The sequence below is a fragment of the Panicum virgatum genome, chromosome 3K (assembly GCF_016808335.1).
Source record: "Panicum virgatum strain AP13 chromosome 3K, P.virgatum_v5, whole genome shotgun sequence".
Taxonomy (NCBI): domain Eukaryota; kingdom Viridiplantae; phylum Streptophyta; class Magnoliopsida; order Poales; family Poaceae; genus Panicum; species Panicum virgatum.
Genome location: NC_053138.1, coordinates 42,880,349 through 42,905,984, shown reverse-complemented (window position 1 = coordinate 42,905,984; position 25,636 = coordinate 42,880,349). Strand labels below are relative to the sequence as shown.

The 25,636-nt window shown below is 47.7% G+C and overlaps 2 long non-coding RNA genes across 2 annotated transcripts; one reads left to right on the top strand and one right to left on the bottom strand.

Annotated features, from left to right (window-relative positions):
- Positions 1-4,425: 4,425 nt before the first annotated feature.
- Positions 4,426-5,656, bottom strand: LOC120701472. The gene is made up of 2 exons (XR_005686115.1): positions 4,920-5,656; positions 4,426-4,655 (listed from the first exon to the last, which is right to left on the bottom strand). It is a non-coding gene; the product is annotated as an uncharacterized LOC120701472 (long non-coding RNA).
- Positions 5,657-21,452: 15,796 nt separating this feature from the next.
- Positions 21,453-22,637, top strand: LOC120701471. Its single transcript, XR_005686114.1, has 2 exons — positions 21,453-22,106; positions 22,474-22,637. It is a non-coding gene; the product is annotated as an uncharacterized LOC120701471 (long non-coding RNA).
- The last annotated feature ends 2,999 nt before the right edge of the window (positions 22,638-25,636 follow it).

Below are 25,636 nucleotides of genomic sequence, written 5' to 3'. Positions count from 1 at the left end.
TCCTTCCACTCTTTTGGCAATGAGTACTGCTAGTCATCAGATGAGCCCTCATATTCTTCCATCTTTATTGCGGTTTGGTCTTCTGCCTCCATCTCGTCCACAATGCTATGTATCCTCTCTCTCTCATCAGCAAGGCCCTGTGGTCCCATGTTTTGGTTCTTTGTCTCTTCTGACTCATCTTACTTAACAGAATTGGTCTCTCTTCGAATACTCGGAGTTCCTTGATCTGCACAATGTTGGACTTCATTTTGTGTCTTCTCCCGGATTTGAACAAGAATGGCCAGAGGCCACCCACGCTCTAGAGCTGCTTGCATGTACTTCTGCCAGTCATCAGTGCTGTGTATCATCATCAATTCCCATAATTCACTTTCTACCTCCCAATTAACAAGAGACTGGACGGTGATCACATGTGTCAACGGATCAACACGGAACCCACGCTGCAGCCACTTACATATGGAACCAAAACTCTTTTCCAGAGGTTTATCTATGGCGCTAGATGTGCACTTAAAGGTAGAAAGATCTACTCCATTTGGCCCATACAAAACATTGTAGTCACCATAAAATACTTGAAACTGCATCTTGCTCGACATATCTGTATATCACATAATACTTATCGAGTTATACTCTTTACTTCACTACCTTATTGAATAATCCGTAAAAACTAAGTATGAAATTCAACTACAACGTATAAGTATTTATAACTACGTGATGACACTCAAATTCTATTTTAAATCATAATTAATTTATAAACACGTCTCTAATAGTACTGCAATTGTAATAATAAATGCGTAGTACTAATTTTCTAAACTAATTTACTACTACGTAACTACAAACTAAAGTATCATTAAACTCCTACTTAAATGGTTCTACTATAGCACTAATTAAATTAAATTACTCACCCCTACTTAAATTACTCCTATTTAAATGCATAGTACTTAAATAGAAAAATATATAAACTAAATGAACTAACCTGCAGATCACAAGTGCTGAATCCGGCAGGGCTTTGCCGCTTCCCTTCTCCTCACCCCTCTCTTTTTTCTGGATTTTTGCTGGAATTTTCGGGCTCAAAAGAGGAGTGAATGGGGGTCGGATCCTTATATAAGGGGGTACCCCGGTCGCCCGCCGGGGGGGGGGGGGCGACAAGCCCCCCTGCCGCGCCCGTGGGCAGGGCCCAGTGGTCGCCCGAGGGGGGGGCGACAGACCCCCTTTTTTTTCAGGGATCTCGTTGCAAATTTAAAGAAAAAAAATTACACCTAGGGCCTGTCGCCCTATGGGGGCGACCGGGGGTATTTTTGAAATATTTCAAAACGGACATATATTTTTGAAATTTTTATTTTTTAAAAATATAAAAAAGAAAAAAGCTCCAGCAGAGGCAGGCCCACGAGGTTGTTCTTGCGGCCTACGCGGAGGAGTGGCCTGCAGGCCGGTGGCAGGCAGCTGAAGCTGCATGCGGCACCAGAAGCCCAGCACGCATGCAGGCTCACACGGCACAAGGAGAGAGGAGTAGGCTGGCCAGGTCTCTCGGCCACGCAAAGATTAAAAAAAAACGCAGCCGGGAGGGGTGGGGGGCCATCATATTTTATTATATTAAGAGAAAATGACAACGGCGTCTCTAGCCACGAAAAATCCTCCGAATTCTGGTCTATACCCACAAAGACATGTCTTGTGGCGAGCACAGCGAGGGGATTAAAAGGAGACAACTCACGGTTTGCTATTCCTTGAAGCAAATTAATTCCTACTCATTAGTTTTTGTTAATTAGCTTTGGTTGTTTCTTATTTCCTGCACTCAAGAATTAATCCTTGCTCCACTGTTTACACTAATTAATTAGTGTTTGATGCTATTGCTAATCATGTGAGTATTTTGTATGCATAGTTGACTTTTATTGATTAGTACTTTTTGCAAGTCTTTGGGTGCATAATTAAGAGGACTCTTTTGTAGCATTTAGTTCTAATCTTTGTAGTGAGACTCTTAATTAGATTTTTGTAAAGCTTTACTTGCACTTGATTTTGAGCTGTGTTTATTGTTGAATCATCCTATGCTTGATCAAGTGAAGCTTTTGTGATAATATTGCTCGAGTAAATTGCCTTATGTTTGCTTCTGCTTAGTCTCGAGCTTTCATCACTTTGATTAATCTTTCGCCTTCATTTTGCGTTGAGCTTTTTCCTAACCGTTTCTAGGGTGAGCTCGTCACGAGTTGGCTTGTGTCACTTTAATGGTTAGAAGAGAAGCGTGTCAGATTGAATTTAGGACATAGTTCTTGTTCTCTTAGGGAATTTTTAAGGGCTCGCATTCACTCCCTCTCTCCGGTCGCCCATGCCGATCCTTCAGAAAGAGATGGCAGGCAGCGAGGTACCGGGCAAGGTTTAATTTACCGACCGGTCCGGTCAAACCGGCGGGGTCCGGTACCGGTATACCGGACCGGTTTGACCGGAAACCGGTCAAATTCAATTTCAAATTCGCATGTTCAACCGGTTCCTACCGGCTTACCGGTCGGTTTGACCGGTTTACCGGCCGGTTTGACCGGTTTACCGATCGGTTTGACTGGTAACCGGTCAAATTCAAATTTTTTTCTTTTTTGGTTTAAATTCAAATGCCCGCAAAGTATACTAAATAAATGTTTGTATAACATATTTTAACCTAAATGAATCCTTCAACTCTCTTTTGTACTATTTTTACATTGTATTTGTATACTTTTATATGCATATTTTTTTTGTTTAACTTCAAATCCCCACAAACTATACTAAATAAACGAATTTTTGAGAAAATTTGACACCATTAAATTCATCGCACCTTGAAGTATTTTTAGAAATTTTTTGAGAATTTTTTATTTTTTTAAATTAAAATTTGAATTTGGGCCGGTTTGGTACCAGCCCAAACCAGAACCAGACCGGACCGGTTTGACCGGTAACCGATCAACCGGACCGGTTCCCACTGGTTTGGTGAACCCAGGTACCAGGTGACCACACTCAGTCTCCACTTCTGCTTTCCCATTGCTAGCATCTACGAGCCCTTTGCTGTCGTGCGCCTTTGCTCTGACTTCTTATTTCTCCATTGCAGGGGCGACGTGGGGACGGGCGCCATGGGACTCTAGGCGCGCGGCCTCCGATGGAAGCGGACGGCGGCCAGCGGCAAGGTACGGTGCGGGCTCCGGCAGCGCAAGGAGGCCGGCGGCGAGCTGCGGCCACCTTCGGCAGCGCATGGAGGCTGCCGGCGAGGTGCGACCTCATACGGCACGGCGTGGCCTCGCACGGGAGCGCACGATGGTTGGCGCGGTGGCTGCGGGCCTGGCCTCCGGCGGCAGCACAGCAGCCGTGCCCTCGTTGGTTGCTTTTTTATTTTCTAAACAGATTTCTAGAGGCAGGTGATCCCTTTATCCGCCAGAAAGTCTATTTTAAGGGGCGAATACGTTACCCGCCCCTGCACGAAGTAGGGGCAGGTACCAGATCTGTTTCTAAAAAATTATTTTTACTTGCTCCTAGAAATTGTTTTCGTAGTAGTGATTGTACGGTATCTTATTACAAAGAGCACAAATCAAACAAAAAGAATCAAAATCGCTTTGCAGTGTGACCTGATTAGTTACAAAATCCTTAACTAAACACTACCTAACAACCTTACTTATGTTTATTCTATCATGTCACAACCAGGGTTCACCTAACCGGTGGGAACCGGTCCGGTTTGACCGGTTACAGGTCAAACCGGTCCGGCCCGGTTCCGGTTTGGGCCGGTACCAAACCGGCCCAAATTCAAAATTTAAATTTAAATTTAAAAAATGAAAAATTCCCAAAAAAATTCCTAAAAATACTTCAAGGTGCGACGAATCTAATGGTGTCAAATTTTCTCAAAAATTCGTTCATTTAGTATAGTTTGCGGGGATTTGAAGTTAAACACAAAAAACATGCATACAAAAGTATACAAATACAATGTAAAAGTAGTACAAAACAGAGTTGGAGGGTTCATTTAGACTAAAATATGTTATACAAACATTTATTTAGTATACTTTGCGGGCATTTGAATTTAAACCAAAAAAGAAAAAATTTGAATTTGACCGGTTACCAGTCAAACCGGCCGGTAAACCGGTCTAACCGGTCGGTATACCGGTACGAACCGGTTGAACTGCGCCATTTGAATTCAAATTTGAATTCCACCGGTTCCGACCGGTAACCGGCCAAACCGGACCGGTATACCGGTACCGGAGCCCGGCGGTTACCGGAGACCGGTCGAAAATTAAAACCCTGGTCACAACAGACATCAAATTTGACAGAAACATACTGCAGTAAACATTGAAATTGAAGCTACCTAACTGAGGGCAAGGCCATGTGATCTGTTTGTACAAGTGGCCACGATGTCAGCCTTATAAAAGCGCTGAGGCTTTCCGGTCGCCGACGGCCCAGATAGTAAAATGGACTGGGGAGAAGCTCCTGAGATGCCAACAAATAAACATGACTTGCATGTTGTCCAAAAGGGGAAGAAGCTCATGAGTTGTTATGTTTTTTTATTACATGGTACAACCCAAATACTCACAACGCACGCACACTCATCCTTATAAACGCATGCACGTAAATCTTACTCCTATGAATAAGACTGAGCCGACAAATCCTCGAGATTGACGAAGTCACCATAGACGTCTCGCTGTCTACGGAAACATCACCTACCACTGAAAACACAATGCTGTTAAATCCTAAAATATTTTTGATCAAAAAGATATACTAATGGTCGCCTCATCTTTAGTAAACTCGGCCCAATCATTCTACTAAACCAAGCACAAAAATTCCACGAAAATTCATCAAAAGAACTGGATATCTGCAATATGCTCAATAACATACACTGGTCTATCTAAAGTACAAAAATGGATACGATTGTCCTTGAAAAAGCTAGCTATATATATAGGATGAATCAAGGGAAAGACAACCACCCTTACCTTGATAGTTGAACGATCAGTGAGTGGCCGACCGGAGGAGGCGTGCGGCCTCGTCGGCGGCGAGGACGCACGTACAGACCCAGCCATCGAGCAGCAAGAACACGTTGTGCGCGATGGACACCGCCGTCTCCCGTGGCATCGCCATCCGCGAGCAACTTTTCTTGGCAACTACTTGATGAGACCACCTCACAACTAATAAGCACCATGCACGCACATGGCAGTGTGCAGTGTATAGCCCAGTTTATATGGTGAAGGAGGAGGAAGCAGAGGAGAGGAGAAGAGAAGGTAGTAACGACGATATCGGAGAGACTAGCTCTCGAGGATAATCAGCCATGACGCGTACAAAAAGGAAATGATCCTACCAGCTCCATCGACACGGCCAGGCGGGCCAGCGACGCGTCGGCGTCACCCCACATGCTTGTGGCTGGATTAATGATTGCCATTACGGCATGGAGGAGACCATCAATATTAGAATTTTAATTAGTTGAACAATCGAGTAGGTTTATGTTGGACCAATCTCGTTGCGACAGTATGTAGGAGAAATCTCAAAGCCACCATGGCTTCACACAGGAGTTGTTTAGCGAAAATCATTGGATATTTGGATTATATTATATATGCCAACTTGGCGATTGAACGTATACCACCATGGTTGTTCTCCTGTATCACCTAGTACACATTGATTTATGAAACAAACCATGAAGCCATGCCCAAGGTTTAAAGCAATGGGTTTCGTGATGGTAAAGGCAAAGAAGCTGTCACGAAAAATGGGTCTGAGGAATGTGCAGTACTCACTCCTGGCTGTGATGAGTGAATTGTCAATCGTGCGGTGTGATCGTGTGCTTGGTCTTTGGTTGCAGGTACACGGGCGTCGAGTGTCGACGGTGAGCTGCCGTGGAGGTGATGTGGCCGATGGACCGTGCGGTGGACGGCGGTGAAGGGCAGCCGGGACCGGAGCTCGGGCCGGACGGCAGCTGTGGCGTCTACTCCTGGATTGAGGGCGCAAGCACCGGTGGATGGCGGGTTTCTTGGTTTGCGCCACAAAACCAAGCTGGCGGACGGCGTTTTAAGACGCCAAGTCGTGGAGGCACGAGCGTCGACGGCGTCTAGGGCCTTGCTGCGGGCGAGGAGGTGATGGGCGTCGGGCGGCGTCTAGGTTCGTCAGAAGGCCGAGGTGGGAACGGCGTCCAGGGCCACGGCGTGGACGCGGGAATCTTCCCGCGCGTGGAGTTTTGGCGGTTTTCTCAAAACCGGCCACCTCACCGGGTTTCGCAGACCCCTCAAAACCGCGGATCAGATCTGCATCGACGTGGCGGCATCGCGGAGAAGGCTTTGAGTCGAAGAAAGAAACTCTACCGTCGGATGAAATCTTGTACCCTTTCCGGTTTTGCCCCTACGGGCGTTTTAGTGTTCGAGTCAGGGCGGAGGATATTTTTGGGAAGGGACCGGTCTGACCGGTCGGCCCCGAGATGGTATAAATACCTCTCACCTGCCCCCTTGGACAGGTGAGCCTCCAAGCCACGAGTCTTTTCTGTTTTTCCTAGCTCCTCTCTCTGTTTTAGGGTTAGGCCAAGGTCTCCATGGCAAAGTGGTCTAGATTATAGCTAGGTCCACAAATTTGAGAGGGTGGATGAATGGGTAGAGGTCTAGCTCTTGTATAGGTGAATTCCTATGTAAATCACGATGAATTTGAATGAAATCGAGGACCCTTTTGAGAAGCTCTCTTGTGTTCCCATTCATCTTTTGTTCTTGGATTGATTTCCTCTCTTTTTGTGGTTTTTGGGATCAAAGCTTTCTCTTGGTGGGTTTAGGGACTCCGTGATTTGCATCTCGACCACCTAGCCTAGAGCTAAACCCCCGAGAATCACGAGTCCCTCTGATTGAGGTTTTTGGAGTTGTTGGAAAACCCTCTTTTGCCTCTTTCCCCCTCGAAATTCTAGTGATCCTTTGCGTTTTGGGCTAATTCTTTTTGTGGAGAGGTTCGTCTCTATTCCAGGAACCTCCCTACAAATTTTGAGACCATTGGGTGTTGATTTGAACGAGTAATCTTGAAATCACCTCAAGTTCGCGGGCTGGAATTCTGATCTGGGCAGAAGCGGTCTGATCGGTCGCAGAAACCGGTCTGACCGGTCGGTGCAACCGGCCTGATCGGTCGGAGCAACCGTTCTGACCGGTCTAGAATTTCAAATCCAGCCCGACCGGTCTGACCGCCTAGAGCGAGCGGTCTGACCAGTCCCTGACTGTGAGGTTTGCAGTTTTTTCTCGATAGCTTCTGTGTTTTCTCTCGCTCGTTCCTAGGGGTGATTTGTGTTGGTTTAGCTCTTCTATAGCTACTCCACACCTTATTTAGGATTTGAGGGTTTGTGGTGATTTTCGGGATATAGGCTGACGGATCAATTTTGAAAGAAATTTTGATTGGCTCCCATTCACCCCCCCCTCTGGTCGCCAGTTTCGGTCCCTCAATTGGTATCAGAGCTTGGTTAAGATTTTCATTACCCTAACCAGTTCGAAAACCATTTGGCGACCATGGTGAGTCTTTGTAAGATCCCTGTATTTACCGGCGAGGACTATGCCTACTGGAAGGTTCGCATGCGGGCCTTCTTGCAGAGCTTAGGAGCCGAGGTTTGGGATATAACCAAGAATCAGGCTTACGAGGTGCTTGCCGTTCGGACCACTCCTCTACAAGTGACCGAGCACGAGGCTAACGCCAAGGCTATCAATGCCTTGTTCGCTGGCGTTTCTCGAGCAGAGTTCTCACGCGTCCAGGGTTTTCAGGAAGCCCACAAGGTTTGGACGTGTCTTGAGAACTACCACGAGGGCACACCTAAGGTTAAGGCTAGGCTTTTCGAGACTCACCGGTGTGAATATGAGAACTTCACACAAGGGCCGGGAGAGAGCATTGGCAACATGTTCAGTCAGTTTCAATCGATTGTGAACAAAGTCAGTGCGAACAGATCTGTTGATGCCCTTGACTACACAGAGCATGAGAAGGCTCTCAAGTTGCTCTACGCACTTGACTGCTCTGTGTGGGATCTCAAGGTGAACACGATCATTGAGTTTGCAGGCTATGAGACTCTGACCGTGAATGAGCTCTTCAGCAAGCTCAAGGCCACCGAGGTGGATAACCAAACACGAGCCAAGCTCAATGGTGCCCCTCCTTCCAAGAGCATCGCTCTTGTGACTGGCCTAGGTGGATTGAGCTCTAACGCTAACTCTGCTCTTGGCTTTTCTCTTGCCACTTTGCCTTATGTTACAGATGAGCAGCTAGAGACGCTGGGTGACGACGACTTGTGCCTCCTCATCAACAAGTTCCAGCGTGTCTACCACAATAGGCAGAGGAGGAAGAACCCCGGGTGCTACCACTGCGGCGATCCGAACCACTTCGTCGCCGACTGCCCCAAGAAGTCCGGCGGTGGCCAGAACAACAACCTCGACTACTACCGCCACCGCGACCGCGATGAGGGAGGCTCCAACAAGGAACGTCGGCGCCACAAGCACCGCAGTCGTGATCGGGAAGGGCGCTTCGACAAGGAGTCGCTCAAGAAGCGCTTCCAGTACAGGGCCAAGAGCGGGAGAAGGCTTTCCTGGCGCAGCTCAGCGATCTCGACAAGAGCTCTGACACTGACCGCTCTTCTTTACCGACCTCCGACGACGATGACAAGAAGAAGAAGAAGAAGAAGCGGGACAAGGAAGTCACCAGCTTCATCGGCCTTTGCTTGGTGGCCGGTCGGCGCAAGAGCTTCTGCACCATGGCGGGTGAGGCCAATGGTGCTCGTGCGTCTCCAGGTCGACATGCTAAACCGACGCACGGTGACTCTTCTCCTGGATCCGAGAGCGATTCAGAGGTAAACTCCACTATCGACCTGCTTGATACTGAGGTTAAGGAGTTGTACGCCGCTCTTGACAATCAGAAAAGGCTGCTTAAGGAAGCAGCTAGAGAGCATAAGAAGCTTAGGGCTGAGTTGGCTTGTGCTAGAGAGAAATCTGATGAGGATGAGTGCGGTGGCTGCATATCTCACATGAATGATCTTGTTGCTCTCCGTACCAAGCATGATGAGAACGTGGAGAACTTGGATGTTGCCAAGACTTCGCTTGCTGATGTGTCTCACAAGGTTGCTAGGGCCAAACATGAACTTGAACTGGCCAAGGACGCTCCTATTGTTAGTGATGTGCTTGAATGTGATGAGTGCTCCATCTTTAAGTCTGATCTAGCTTCTTTGCAGTCTAAGTTTGCTATTGTTGTGTGTGAGCTAGAGGAGCTTAGATCTAGGCCTGTTCTGCTTGGTGCTTCTAAGCTTTGTCCCACGCTTAAGTCGGAGCTAGATGAGAAGAACGCCTTGATTAAGTCTTTGGGGAAGACTAAGGTCGTTGAGTCTAACCCACCTATTGATTGTCATGTTTGCCTTGGTCTGATTTCTGATCTGGATAATCTTGCGGTAGAGAAAGCCAACTTAGAGAATGAGAACACATACCTTAGGGCGATTCTTAGTTGGGTTTCTAGTAGTGAGCCGTAGTTGGGCATGATGATCAAGCAGTTTAAGCGTGGTGATGGATTTGGGGTCGGTTACATCTACACGAAGTCAGACTTTGACAAGCTGTATGGTAAGATCGGCAAGGCTGCTAGAGTTCCTAGTGCTCTAAACACTGCTAGTACAAGCACGCAGCCTTCGCTTGTCGACCCCATGGATGGTGTGCTTAAAGAACTATCAAAAGCACCTCCACAGAAGCAGGTTTGGGTTCCAAAGCCCAATGAGATGAAGAATCCCCTCGATACGCTCCCTACTGCCGCAGCACAGGTTGCCCAGAAGAAGGGGGCTACTCCTCCCCGTCCAAAGGCAAGGCCTCCACCTCCCAAGAGAGAGATGAGGTACCATTGCGAGTACTGTCAAATAGACGGTCACCTGGAGGAGTTTTGCTTCAGCAGGAAGCAGGCCGTGAGGCGTGAGCAGGAGAGACGTAACTCGGACATGTACTCTGCTCGAGTGCATGGTCCTCCTCGGCGTGGTGGTAGGCAAGATGCTTCGGTGCGCCGTGTATGTGGAGGATAGGGAGACGGTGGTGATCACCGTGCTCCAGCGGGTGGTCGCTTTGCCGGTCGTGCTCCTGGTCGTCCTCAGTACGGCTATGGACCACGGGACCGAGGCTTTGGAGGATGTTACGATGCACCACGCTTTCTTCACGGTGGTGGTCGTCAGCCTCGCGGTAGACGGGACGGGGGATACATTTTTCCTATTTTTGCTAACCCTTCTGTAGAGCAAATAGCTCGACACTGGTTTGCTTCACACTTTGCTAACCCCAGTGCGAAGATATTTGCTCACCCTTTGTCTCACTACTGATGTGTAGGTTGGAGGCTTGGAGAACAGGTGGATCATGGACTCCGGTTGTTCGCGCCATATGACCGGGAATGGCAAATGGTTCTCTAGCCTCACCCCAACGCGCCACAAAGAATACATCATATTTGGGGATAATGGTAAGGGAAAGGTACGTGGTATTGGCGCTGTTTGAGTTTCTGATCGCTTCACCCTGAGAGAGGTTGCCTTGGTTTCGAATTTTGGCTTTAATTTGCTTTCGGTTTCGCAACTTCTTGAGGATGGGTTTGAAGTTCGCTTCAAGGAGGGTTGTTCTTGTGTTTTGGATTTCATAGGAGACCTGGTTTGCCAGATCGTTTCTCGTGACCGAGTTTTCTTGGTTGATTTCTCTGGAACTCCTTTTGGTCCTCCTTGTTGCTTGTTGGCTGGTCCTTCTTCTGATCTGTGTAAGTGGCACAGGAGACTTGGACATTTGAGCTTTGACTTGTTGTCGAGACTTAGCTCACTTGGCCTGATCCGAGGATTGCCCAAATTGAAGTTTAAAAATGCCACCCGTGTCGCCATGAGAAGATGGTTGCCACCTCCAATCCATCTGTTAATCAAGTGATGACCACTCACCCTGGAGAGTTGCTACATATGGACACAGTCGGTCCTTCTCGGGTGATGTCGGTTGGTGGGAAGTGGGAAGTGGTACGTTCTTGTGATCATGGATGACTTTTCTCATTATTCTTGGGTCTTTTTCATGAGAACCAAGGATGAGGCTTTCGAGTTTGTTCGAGACTTGATCTTGAGGTTGAAAAACGAGCTACCCCAGGCCATGAGGGCGATTCGCAGTGACAATGGCACATAATTCAAAAATGCTCGTTTTGACACTTTTTGTAGTGATCAAGGTCTTGAACACCAGTATTCTTCCCCCTACACTCCACAGCAGAATGGGGTTGTAGAGCGGAAGAATCGGACGTTGGTTGAGATGGCTAGGACGATGCTCGATGAGCATCGGACTCCTAGAAAGTACTGGGCTGAGGCAGTTAACGCCGCTTGTTATGTGTCCAATCGTATTTTCTTGCGTGCTTTCATGCACAAGACTTCTTATGAGTTGCGATTTGGATGCCAGCCCCGTGTTGACCATATCAGAGTTTTCGGTTGCCGGTGCTTTGTGCTGAAGGAAGGAAATCTTGATAAGTTTGAGTCTCGGTCATCTGACGGTATTTTTATCAGTTATGCTTCTCACTCTAGAACTTACCGTGTGCTGATTATTGATACTAACATCGTCAGAGAGACTTGTGAAGTCACTTTCGACGAGACTGCACTGTGCAATTCTTCTGTCTTTGAGGTTGCAGGAGATGATGAACTCGGCACCCCCATCTTTGAAGATGAGGAAGAAGAAGCTGCGGAGGGTGATGCTGAGGCTACCACGCGTGCTGTGGACCCAGTCGACTCTGCCATGAGCTCAGACGATGATGACGGCCCCAACCCGACTACAACCACTTCCTAGGGGCCGATCGAGCAGGTGACTCAGCCTTTCCCAGCTGCACATGAGGAGACACCAGCTTTGGTTGAGGAGGAGGCGACTTCGACAAGGGAAGCACTGCGACACATTCAGCGTCGTCACCCACCTCAACAGATGCTAGGTGACCTCAACGAGCGAGTCACACGGTCCAAGGTAACAAGTATCGCTGGCTTTGCTCATTCAGCATTTGTTGCCTCTTTTGAGCCCAAATATGTTGGACACGCTCTTTCTGACTCCAATTGGGTCAATGCCATGCATGAGGAACTTGAAAATTTTGAAAGGAATCAGGTTTGGGTTTTGGTTGAGCCTCCGCCTGCTTGTAATCCCATTGGAACCAAATGGGTTTTCAAGAACAAGCAAGGTGAAGATGGGTTGGTAGTGCAGAACAAGGCTCGGCTTGTAGCCCAGGGTTTTTGCCAAAAAGAGGGTATTGATTATGAGGAAACTTTTGCCCTGGTAGCACGCTTAGAGGCGATTCGAATCTTTCTTGCTTTTGCTGCTTCCAAGGGTTTTAAAGTTTTCCAAATGGATGTGAAATCTGCCTTCTTGAATGGTTTTATTGAAGAGGAAGTTTATGTGAAACAATCCCCTAGTTTTGAAAATCCCAAGTTTCCAAACCGAGTTTACAAACTCCAGAAAGCTCTTTACGGTTTGAAACAGGCGCCTAGAGCTTGGTTCGATAGGCTTAAAAACTTCTTGCTTGCTCAAGGTTTTAAAATGGGATGTGTTGATAAAACGTTGTTCCTCATGCGCTCTGGCTCTGACTTTTTGTTGGTTCAAATATACATGGATGATATCATCTTTGGTGGCTCTTCTCATGCTCTGAGCAGATGTCCAGGGAGTTCGAGATGAACATGATGGGTGAGTTGCAGTTCTTCCTCGGGCTGCAGATCAAGCAAACTTCCCAGGGCACATTCATCCATCAAGCCAAGTACACGAGGGACTTGCTGCGGAAGTTCGACATGAGGGACTTGTCTCCTCAGCCGACTCTGATCAGCACATCGACGACACTTGATGAGGACTTGGATGGTGAGGCGGTGGACCAGAAGGAGTACAGGAGCATGATTGGCTCTCTCCTGTACCTGACGGCGACCCGGCCGGACATTCACTTCGATGTCGGCCTCTGTACGCGATATCAGGCTTCGCCGCGCACCTCCCACAGGCAGGTGGTGAAACGCATCTTCAGGTATCTGAAATTCATCCCTGAGTTTGGTCTCTGGTACTCTGTGGATTCTTCTCTGGTTTTGGTTGGCTTTTCTGATGCCGATTTCGGTGGGTGTCGGTTGGATCGCAAGTCGACATCCGGCACTTGTCAATTTCTCGGTACATCTTTGGTGTCTTGGTCCTCTCGCAAGCAGGCTAGCATAGCGCTTTCTTCCACAGAAGCTGAGTATGTTGCCGCTGCTAGCTGTTGCTCCCAGATCCTTTGGATGAAACAGACCTTGCAGGATTATGGATTGAGTTTTGGTAGGGTTCCCATTTTGGTAGACAACATGTCCGCCATTAGCATTGCAAAGAACCCTGTCCTACACTCCAGAACCAAACACATCAATATCCGGTTCCACTTCCTGCGAGATAACCATGAGAGAAGCCACATAGACTTGAACCATGTCCCTTCAGAGAGGCAAACTGCAGATATCCTCACCAAACCACTTGAGCAGGACACCTTTGCTCGCTTGCGAGGGGAGCTTGTGGTTTGTTACCCCTTTTGATCGCTGACTTCTCTTTGGTTAGCTTTTTGTAGGTCTTTGTTTTTGTTTCTCTTCTCTTTTTAGCTTCTGATAGATGCATTTGCATTGTACATGTTTGCATTTTGCATTGCTTCACTACACTGGCATTCTTGTATACACTGTTATGATCCTCTAGTGCTTGCTAGTGTAGTTTCTTAGACTTGATCATGTATAGCTTGCTCTTCAGTATATGTCATATCATCTGAGTTAAGCTATTTTGATTTGAAAATCTGAAAACATGATCACCCTGTCTGGCTACTAGCATGTTAGGTTGTATTGATACGCTTTGCTATCTTATTCATGCTAGTGTGGTTTTTAATCTTTGACATGAGCTAAAATTGTTAAATATATGTCTGAAATGGATTGAAAAGATCCATGTGGGATTGCTTGTCGCACTGATCGAGCTTTCGGGACGGCTCACATAGCACTAGTGAGAACCCGGGCAAGGCTGTGCATGACTGAAGCGAGTGCCTTAAGCTTCTGACTGCCTTTGGCATAGGATTGGCCTCGCTGCTAAGTAAAGCATGACAAGCTTTCAACCCCTGGCAGAAACACTTGCTTGATATAACCTGTTAACTTTTCGTTCAAATGCAAGTTTTGAGATGCAAAATTGGTTCATGATAAAATATATTGGCTGCTTTGGATCACCTTGTATGAGTTTGGCTAGCACTGCTTTCTTTCACCTACTTGCTGTTGCTAGATCATGGGTGATGCTTTTATTTTTGCTGAACTGAACTTGCTAGCTCTGGACTTGATTGATATACCCTGTTGAGCTAGATTCAGTTCCTGTTTATGAAGCACACATGCCTGTCACTAGATGATCATATCTTTGTATGCCTGAATGTTTCACTTACACCCTCTGCACGACGTTCATTACATAGCATGATTTCAGGGGGAGGTTTAGGCATTTTTTAGGCTTGATGTGTGCATGTGCCAACAAGGGGGAGAATTTTTGGGAGAGAAGTGATCGAACAAGGGGGAGACTTGTTTGATTTTTGAAACACTTGTTGCGCACAGGGCTTTGAGAGTGTATCATTTTGGTAGAGTTGCACTTGTGAGAGGGAAAGGCTCTGCATGGGGAGTGTCTGCTTTGTTTTGGCTCCTGATCTTTCCTCGCTTTCCCTCCGCTTCTTGCATGACAACATCGAGCTTTACCTCTGTCTTTGAGGAGTCATGTTTTGGCTTTTGATCGACTGCGTCGAGCTGTTGCCCTTGTCTTAGGGAATCGATCTTTGCTTGAGTAAGTGACTGTTCTTGCCTTTCTGAGCTTTTTGCCACTTGCTTGAGTTCTTCACTTTCTTCTTGCCACCTTTTATTTTTCACTTCTCTGGTTACAGGTGGTGTGTTGACAATGCACTCATCAAGGGGGAGATTGAGGAATGAGCAGTACTCACTCCTGGCTGTGATGAGTGAATTGTCAACCGTGCGGTGTGATCGTGTGCTTGGTCTTTAGTTGCAGGTACACGGGCGTCGATTGTCGACGGTGAGCTGCCGTGGAGGTGCTGTGGCCGATGGACCGTGCGGTGGACGGCGGTGAAGGGTAGCCGGGACCGGAGCTCGGGCCGGGCGGCAGCTGTGGCATCCACTCCTGGATCAAGGGCGCAAGCACTGGTGGATTGCGGGTTTCTTGGTTTGCGCCACAAAACCAAGCTGGCGGACGGCGGCTGAAGACGCCAAGTCGTGGAGGCACGAGCATCGATCTCGGGACTGGCGGAGGTGACGGGCGTCGACGGCGTCTAGGGCCTCGCTGCGGGCGAGGAGGTGACGGGCGTCGGGCGGCGTCTAGGGCCGTCAGAAGGTCGAGGCGGGAACGGCGTCCAAGGCCACGGCGTGGAGGCGGGAATCTTCCCGCGCGTTGAGTTTTGGCGGTTTTCTCAAAACCGGCCACCTCACGGGGTTTCGCGGACCCCTCAAAACCACGGATCAGATCTGCATCGACGTGGCGGCATCGTGGAGAAGGCTTTGAGTCAAAGAAAGAAACTCCGCCGTCGGATAAGATCTTGTACCCTTTCCGGTTTTGCCCCTACGGGCGTTTTAGTATTCGAGTCAGGGTGGACGACATTTCTGGAAAGGGACCGGTCTGACCGGTCGGCCCCGAGATGGTATAAATACCTCTTACCTGCCCCCTTGGACAGGTGAGCCTCCAAACCACGAGTCTTTTCTGTTTTTCCTTGCTCCTCTCTCTGTTCTAGGGTTAGGTCGAGGTCTCCATGGCAAAGTGGTCTAGATTATAGCTAGGTCCACAAATTTGAGAGGGTGGATGAATGGGTGGAGATCTAGCTCTTGTATAGGTGAATTCCTCTGTAAATCATGATGAATTTGAATGAAATCGAGGACCCTTTTGAGCAGCTCTCTTGTGTTCCCGTTCATCTTTTGTTCTTGGATTGATTTCCTCTCTTTTGGTGGTTTTTGGGATTAAAACTTTCACTTGGTGGGTTTAGGGACTCCGTGATTTGCATCTCGACCACCTAGCCTAGAGCTAAACCCCCGAGAATCACGAGTCCCTCTGATTGAGGTTTTTGGAGTTGTTGGAAAACCCTCTTTTGCCTCTTTCCCCCTCGAAATTCTAGTGATCCTTTGCGCTTTGGGTTAATTCTTTTTGTGGAGAGGTTCGTCTCTATCCCAGGAACCTCCTTGCAAATTTTGAGACCATTTGGTGTTGATTTGAACGAGTAATCTTGAAATCACCTCAATTTCGCGGGCTGGAATTCTGATCTGGGCAGAAGCTGTCTAACCGGTCGCAGAAACCGGTCTGACCGGTCGGAGCAACCGTTCTGACCAGTCTGGAATTTCAAATCCAGCCCGACCGGTCTGACCGCCTAGAGCGAGCGGTCTGACCGGTCCCTGACTATGAGGTCTGCAGTTTTTCTCGATAGCTTCCGTGTTTTCTCTCGCTCGTTCCTCGGGGTGATTTGTGTTGGTTTAGCTCTTCTATAGCTACTCCACACCTCATCTAGGATTTGAGGGTTTGTGGTGATTTTCGGGATATAGGCCGACAGATCAATTTTGAAAGAAATTTTGATTGGCTCCCATTCACCCCCCTCTGGTCGCCAGTTTCGGTCCCTCAGGGTCGTAGGGTGACACAGCTGGAGTCAGGAGAAATTCGGTTCAGTTCGCAAGAAGCTAGAAGAGCTCACGACTCGGATGATAGCAGAGCTGCGGCAAGGAGGACGGCGCGGCAGAAATGTACAAAATACTGTCTTGTGAGAGATGATGTGGTTGCAACGTTCTCTTATCTCGTGGCTAGGAGAGAGCCACAGAAATACTAAGTTCTTCCATCAGAAAGCAGTATGGCGGTCAAGGAGAAATAGATTAAGCGGTTAAAAGCTGATAATGGCCAGTGGTGTCCCTGACTTGATGGCTTCAATGGCCCGGGATTTCTTTCAGGCCCTATACACGCGTGACGGCGGTGTTGTCCCTGACTACTTGGTCTCCATGATCGAGGGACGGGTTTCCCGGGAGATGAATAAGCAATTGTGCAAAAAATTCACTAACGAAGAAATTGGGGATGCTCTGTATCAGATCGGTCCACTGAAGGCGGTAAGAAACATAGTCCCATTAGGTTATAGTTTGTGATTTTGGTGATTGTGCGACAATATAATCAATTAGACTAGCAAGTTTGTGAGATCATATTTGTACATTTTCTAGGTCCCATGGATGTTGTCCAAACCATATCCTAGATGTCTAATTCATATATTTAAAGCATCCAAGTGACAGTAGCGACGAGTTAGATAAGTGTCAGCAGGAATGCAAGCACCGGTTAAATCGACACCCTAGCTAGTTATATAATAGGTCGGTAGATTGGACTAAGCATCAAATTGATCAAGCGCAGCCGCCAACAATGGCTGGTTTAACCGACACCCAGGCAACGTTTAAACCGATAACATGTGTTGGTGCATTGATGTGAGCATTGTATGCTCAGGTGCAGCTGAAGATAGCTCACCTGTAGAACCAAAGATAAGGAAGTATAACACATCGGTGCATTTGTCTATATATTGTCCGGAGAGCCTATTTTGGTTTGACACAGAGGACCCTTAAGGACTGGTTAAACCGACACTACATCGGTACAACCGACGGTATGTTCATGTCAGGAGCAGGTATGTAGTTGTGAGAGGTCCATGGTTAGCTCGAAGCTATGTGCGCCCGGTGGAACCGACGCGTATCCGGAGTTTAGGGAACACACACACACTTTGAAGAATGTCTCCAAGCCATCCAAATGCTTAGTGATCACATCTATAGGTTTTAGTGCAAACTTTGTAAGTGTTAATGCAAGAATTAGCTCTTGAGATGAGAGTGTGAGAGTAAGGTGATGTGCCTTGTGCGTTGATTCTTGAGTGAACCAACCTTATATCTTGGTGCGCCAGCCCCTTGGAGCCTTGGTGGCTTGCCGGCTATGTCTTTAACCCTCTGGCTTAGTGTGGAGTGGCGTCGATGGCTTTGTGCAGGGGACGTGGAGACCCCATCCTTCGTGGAGAAGCTTTTTAGTACAAAGCTGGATCAAGGTGACCGGGAACTTGGTCTGAGCCTTGGTGGCCTAGCCTTCGCGGCAAGTCAAGGTGTCCTCGGGAGAGGCTTGATGGCTGAGAAGCGATACTCTTAATTGAGTACTTCAATAACGTGGACTAGGTGTGGCTTAGTGCCTACCGATACCATGAGATACATCTTTATGTTAAGAGTTCGTTTCTCTTCATCCCTTCTTTACGTTACCGCATTTCATATTTTGCCACATTAGTGCCTTTACATTCTTAGAGTAGTAGCTTGCTAGGATTGGCTATATGTTGTAAAATTCTTTTGGAATAAAGTTTCACACTAGAAGAACTATAGTTGCACATCTAGATAGCATATTTTAATTTAAGTTTATGTGCAAACTAGTTGGAGCCATGGATTAAGATTTTAGATTGCATATTTCACCTCTCCCCCTCTTAGGCTATGAGTACCCAATTTCTTTCAAAGGCTCCGAGGCTGGATGGCTTCCCAGTAAGATTTCTTCAGCGCAACTGGAGCTTGCTGAAGGAAGATGTAATCAAAGCTCTTAAGGCTTTTTTTTTTCTCTGAGGGAGTTATGTCCGTGGAGGTAAATGATTTTGCCATTGTCCTCATCCCTAAGGTTGCTCACCCCGAGCAGCTAAATGACTTAAGGCTGATTACTTTATGCAATGTTCTATATAAAGTTGTCTAAATGCTTGGTGAACGCCTAAGATCCTTCATGTAGGATGTTATATCCCCTCACCAGAGTGTGTTTGTGCCCGGCCGGCTAATTACTTACAATACAAATGAAACGAACGGAGAATATTTATGAACTGTTTCGCATTTACATCTCTATAATGAAGAATTAGAAAATATATGATCCATATATATCTACCGCCGAATGGACACGAAATGGGATAAAAGAATCAATATCTCAAAATGGATTATATTATACAAAGATAATAGCTCGACATTTGTCATCCCAACCATGCTAATCTTTGAACACCGATTAACCGTATATACTTGACCTAAAATAATAACGGTCTGTTCTCAACTTCTGTGTTATGCACATCATCAAATTAAGTAGAAACAGATTACACTAAGCATAAATATGAAATACTTAACTGACGACAAGCCCGTGTGATCTCTGTGCGCGTAGCGCCACCTGTTTGTACAAGTGGCCACAAGTACTTCAGTCTTGTAATAGCAGCTATATATAAATCATTTTTAAAGAAAATGCAAGTTACTGATGGGCCTGTGGATCTGGCCATCCAACATGCAAAATGGACTTGTATGCATTCATACTCCAAATTACGCCACTATTTAATCTCTGATGCAACATGCTTGATTTGTTGCATGGAACCTGTCCAAGGTACAAAAGCCACTGCATTAAGACATGCTCTTCGGCATCATGGAAAGTCCCTGACGAATTGTCTTTCAACTACACAGGTCCTGATTGGGTTATTGTGCTACTCAACAAAGTTGACAAAGACATAAGAGAAAAATTGATGCTTCTCTTCTGGAGAATCTGGCACCATAGGAATGCTGTTGTGTTCGGGAAAGGTGATTGCCCCGTCTCTTCTTCGGTAATTCGGTAAATTTTCTAGAAAACTACATTGCTTCCTTGAACTTAGGTGTGGTTTCTCCATCGACTTCAATAAATGGTAAAAATCCTTCTCACTCTGAGCCAGCTTTACTCCAGCTGGATGCCGAAGATATGTCTAAGAAAAAGGCTTCTTGGACACCCACTCCATGGAGAATGATAAAACTGAACGTTGATGCTGGTTTCGATGCTAACACACAACATGCTGGTCTAGGCTTTGTTGCTAGAATTCACTTGGGTGAAGTCATTTTTTCAGGTTGGTCCAGCAACCACCTCTGCTACTCAGCTAAAGAAGTTGAATGTCTAGCAGCCCTGGTGGGCATCCGCAGAACCCTCTCAGTTTACAAAGGTTCTATTTGGCAGGAATCAAACTGTTTGGCTTCAGTACAAGCTCTGAATGATAGTACTACAAACCGCTCCACCAGTTGTTTCATCATAGAAGAAGCCAAAAAGATGCTGCAAATATTTCAGCGCTTCAAAGTCTCACGGTGCAACCAGAGTGCAAATGGAGTGGCTCACGATTTTGGGCAGATTGGTAGGAGAGATTTCTTTTCTGTTTTTATTTCTGAAGGTGTTCCAGCCTGCGTGTCGCGGCGTTAGACTATGATTTTAAACATGCTCTGTCAGTTTAATATAAAGGAAAAGTGCAAAAAGTACAAGACAAGTGACTTGTAGCTTTTACATTTTCTCAGTATCAACAGGGGCATGGGAGTTTAATTTGGGAGGACTGAGTACATGACCAGTTAATTTGGTAACTTCATTCAAGAAAATTTGTATGCAGAAGGGGCATGAAATCCAACTACTAAAACGAACGTATAGCGGAACTAAATTTAAGAACTGTCCCGAAGTCTGCAAATAGAACAGCGTTGGCTGTGAGGAAGCTCTGGGAAAAATAATCAACTTCTGGTGATGACTCACCTTGATCAGTATGTTTGACGATCACTGCGTTGCGGAACGGAGGAGGCGTGCGGTCTCATCAGCGGCGAGGACGCACGTCCAGACCCAGCCGTCCAGCAGCAGGAACACGTTGCGCGCGATGCACACCGCCGTCTCCACCGGCATCGCCATTTGCACGGCAAAGCTAAGTCCGCACAGCTTTTTATTTTCCTCCCAGAAGTCGAGCACCTCTCAAGTCCCAACTAATAAGCACCATGCCTGCATAGAGCTTCTGTTTAAATGGAGGTATGATAATCCTCAAAAAGAAAAACGGTGGTATGATGGACGGAGGAAGGAGAAGAGAATGTTGCAGGGATGGACAGTGGACAAAGACCGGAGCTAGACAGGTGGGCTGGTGGCTTCTGGAGGCTCACAAGAAGAATCTGCCACGATCGACACGGCGACGCGTCACCACATGGCTGAGTGAATGATTGCCGCTATGGTTTCGCCGATAATATATATCGATCATGGAATATAATGTTGAATCGGGTACCAACGACTGGGCTGGTCGAGGCTAGTAGTAGTGGATGATCAACCTGATTATTGCCACTATGAAAGGAGACGGAACAAACCCTCGTCAGCTATATTATTCTCCTGCGTTGTCCAGTACTGTGTTGTCCTCAGTGACCTAGCTAGGTCCGTATGTGTCCCCCAGCTATGTTCCATGATGCAATGTGAAATCATATTATGCAGATCTATATCTATATATACTACAAGGAATAAAAACAATTGAAATAGCCTCTCACCAAAAAAATTTACCCCCACCCTCTCACGGAGGGCCCACGAATCAAAAACTTTTTGGTTGAACCAGGGTTGACAGGATTCGACAATGCAAAAATTGATGATTCTAAAATATTTCTCCCAAATCCTTGATCTTTTTGTCACCATGCCTCTCCGCTTACCCGCTCGCGGTACCCACCCCGACCACGTCAATAACGCCTCCCTTCTCCTTCCTCGCAGACGCCATCCCTCCCGCCGCCACCTCTCTGCCGCCTCCCCTTCTTCTCTGTCCTCTCCCCATTCTCCCCCGCTGCCCTTCCAACTCCCCTCCCCCTGCAGTCCCCCCTGCGGAGGCGATGCGACGTGCCCAGCCAGCAGCGGCGGCGGCCCGGCGGTGCGGCTCGCGCGACCCGCGAGGTGGAGGAGTGGCCTGGATGCTGCACAATAGCGGGGCATACCGCTGCCGAGATCGCCGCCCGTTCAGCCCACGCTGTCGGCCAACAGGTGGGGGTCCGCTGCTTCCCGGCGCCGTCGCCCTCGGAGGCTCCGTACGAGCCTTGCCTTCGCGTTCACCCTCGATGCCGCTACGGCCTCCTTCCCCTCCTCGCCTTGTGCCCGCACGGCGCCATGGCCTCTTCCCCCGCCTTCCGTGCACCCCATGGCGCTCGCCGCCGCCACGTCCTCCTCCTATGATTAGGGCAAAATCGCAGGCAGGCGGCCAGGGGCCCATATGCGCCTGAGCGGAATCGCAGCCAGGCGGCAAGCGGGCACATCTCATCACGAACGCCTCTGACGTCAGCGAGCCCCCCACGCCGAAGTGCAGCGACGCAGTTCGCCTCCTGCCCCTCCCCAGACGACTCTCCCACACCAATCCAGCATCCATACTCCATACGTCTGCTTGAAGTCCACCCCAAGGTGAGCCCCAAGCATAACTTACCTCTGGTTCCCGTGGCTTTCGATTTGGGCAACTAGGGTTCGATAAACTGGTTGGATATGATTAGATCGAGTCGTAAATATCCAATTTTATCCATTGGGTGTTGAAATTTGGGTGAGGTAAATGTCCAATTCTATCCATTGATATGAAAACTGCTTAATCTGTCCCTTGAAATAAGTATTTTAGCACCCTGGATGCGCACCTAGCACATGCAGTTTACAGTTTGATATTTTTTCATAAACCTATCATGTAGTTTAATTTGGGGATGAAAATTTGTTTGTGGATCTTGATTTATTTTGTGGCTGATTAAGAAGGCCACTTTCATTGATAACTATTGCAAAACTGCAGGTCTGAGAACCCTTGGCGTGGAGGAGGATAAAGTATCTCTAACTTCCACCACAAAGTTTTTCATATGATGGACCTCTTTTGTACATTCTGGTTATTTTTTCCCCCTGAAATTGCTATAGGCATCCCTTCATCAAGCTTAATTATAAGAGAATGAGTTTTCTGCTCGGGTGCTGATTATGTCAAAGTCATAATCCACGCATTATCTTTTCCACCTAAGGCTGCAAGGGAGGGATTGGAGACAGATCGACAGGTTTTCACAAAACATGTTTTTGTTTTTGTTTGTAGATATCGCCAAGTACTTGTCTCTTTCATCTAAATCGTTTAACTAGATAGTAATATATATCAACCACAGTTAATGTGTTTTCCTTAGCATAAACCAAATGGCAGTACAAGGATCAGTCTAATATTTCCATGTCTTTATTTTATCATTTGCTTGATGCAGACAAACTGAACAGTGATGGGAACAATGACAGCAGATCATGTGCTCTTGCTTTGCTGCATGTTGGTACTTTGTATCGTCATGAATAGAATCCACAAGCGCACGGATACCACTGTAGCTTTCACCGATTATTTCAGGGTATCGTATTCACTGAGGAATGTGAGTACACTAATATAAGGTAGAAGAAATAACTTGCAACCACTAGTAGAAATAATAGCATCCATGATGTTATTCCGCTTGACGTTTTTAGCTTCGTCATTGAACAAACCACATATTTGACAAAAAGAGACAGGTTCGTCATAGGTCTTTGTCGTCAGCCCTCGGACACTACGCAACCGTGACAAAAGCAAAATACGCGTCACAGAACACATTGGGTTCCGTCATAGTTCATCAGCACAGCCCTCAGCACCTGCAGAACTATGACGAAAGTAAAACACGCGTCACAAAAGAATATTTCATATCATCACAAAAAAATTCGCCATCTAGTCCTCTTATCTGCTATCGACGTGATTCGTCATTGAACCAGACCGGCTGCCACGTGTGACGATTCGTCATAGAACTAGACCGGGGTGATTCGTCATGGAACGGTAGCTGGTCAACTATATCAACGCGAGTCCGTTGCGAGAGGTTTGACCGGTGCGGGCAGAGCAGGCTGACGTGGGGTAACACGTGCAACTGTAGGCCCCGGTTAACTGGTTCAGTATGTCTAGCTGGTAGCCATGTGTGTTGACTGAAACCAGAAGGTCCACATGTTAGGGTTGTGGGTCAAATATGTCAACGCAGGCTCCACTGGATAGCAGTGAGCTGACGTCCACGTGTACGAGTGCGGGCCAGCAGGCCGTCGCCCGTCACCCATGGGCCATGGCTATCATGTTTGGCCTGTCCAGCGTCCACCGTGGCCAGGTGGTGCCAGCAGATATAAGGCCTGGGCCCGTTTCAAAGTCAGGCCCGATACGACATTGCTATGGTGTAGGCAGAGAAGTTTGAGTGAGCCACCGCCTACCAGGATCCACTCCATCCAGCTCATGAAAAAGAAAGGCCCAATGTGAAGACCATACTCGCATTCTATTTAGAATGCCCCTGACTACTTAAGGATAGGGGACCATCCATTTTCTTTTGTGAGATTGACATGCGGGTCCCATTTGTCGGCGACCGGAGAAGAGGGGTTGGGTCTTTTTCCCGCGCATCTTCCCGCCAAAGCTATCGGCAGCGCCTGCTGAACTTCGTCTCCCCTATCGAAAATTGGTGGTTTTTTTTCAAGAAATCCACAACTCTCTCCCTCCGCCTTGCCCCTCTCGAGCTAAAGTAATCTGAACGCCTCATCTCTGGCTCGCCTACGTGCACACACCAAAGCTCCATCCTCGCCGGCCGGCTCTCATGGCGGCGAGGCGACGCCGCCCATCGTCGCTGGCGGATCTCCCTATTGAGTTGGCCATTCGAATCGCGGGCCGCGTTGCTGCAACCTCGGTGCGGCCAATGGAAGACCTCCGCTTTCTTCGGGCGAGCTGCCACTTCATGCGCCGCGTGTGCACTAACCCCGAAGTCGGCCAGCTCATCTCCGTCAAGCGGTTTTACAAGATGTATTGGTACGTCCATGATGGCTATCTGACCCTCCTTAATCGCCTGGCCCAAGTGGGCAACTTGGAGGCCTGCTTCATCATTGGGATGATTGCCGTCCTCCATTATCCACTACTCAGACCCTTGCCAGTCATCGACAAGAATCTCGAGCACGCCGCCCGCGGCGAACACAAAGTGGCAGCCTATGTGGCTGCCGTCCTCCTGTACAAGGCCAATGGTGGCACCGGCGTTGACAATACTGCTAGGCAATACATGAGACAGGCGGTCGGCGATGAACCGGTGAAGGTGCCATGGGGCGGCGCCAAAATGTTGAGCAACGAGGAGTGTTACCACATCCGCGAGAGAGTCACTATGCTGAGAATCTGGCTCCAGATGAGTAGAAAGGCGGTGGTGTTACCGATGCGCGCCGATGTAGATCCGTGCAGTGCGGTAAGTGCGATTCCGTTGTTGTTCTACTATTGCCGCAATTTGGATGCAAAGTGTTTTGCAGCAAGGACTGCCGAATTTGTTTCGAGCCCAATCTGTTCTTGTGCTGCATTTAATTTGTAAATTTGGATTGGGACCACATTACTTTCCTTTTGCTTTCATCTATCCACTGCACTATAGTATTCCAGAGGACAGCTTAATCTAGACTGAATTATTAGTAGTGTAGCTTTTGCTTTATGCTGCTTTTGCTTCATGTATTTTAGAGTTAGATAATTATTAGTAGTTAATTAAAGCAGTGTAGATATATATGATGTATTATTGCTTCTGCTTCATGAATTTTGGGGACACTGCGTCCACACTGTCGGAGTCCCGAGTTGTTTCCACCCAATAGCCATTGACATATGGGGCACAGAAACCAGGGGCCACAAAACAAGAGACGTGGACGCGACGCGCTGACCAGGTGCCTTCATCACGTCCGTTAGTTCTGTGAGATTGACACGCGGGTCCCACCTGTCGGCGACTTGCAAAGAGGGGCCGGTTACTGTATATTTTAATTTTTTGAATGATTATTCTACTCCAAAGGATCGAACACGGGCGAGAAGAATCGCAGTATGTGACCTTTCCCGTACCAAAGGCTGCACCGGTTACTGTTCCGCATGAGGTTGCCATCCCACCAAGACACGTCGCTGCCGGAACCTCCTGGCGTCGCATTCAAGAGCT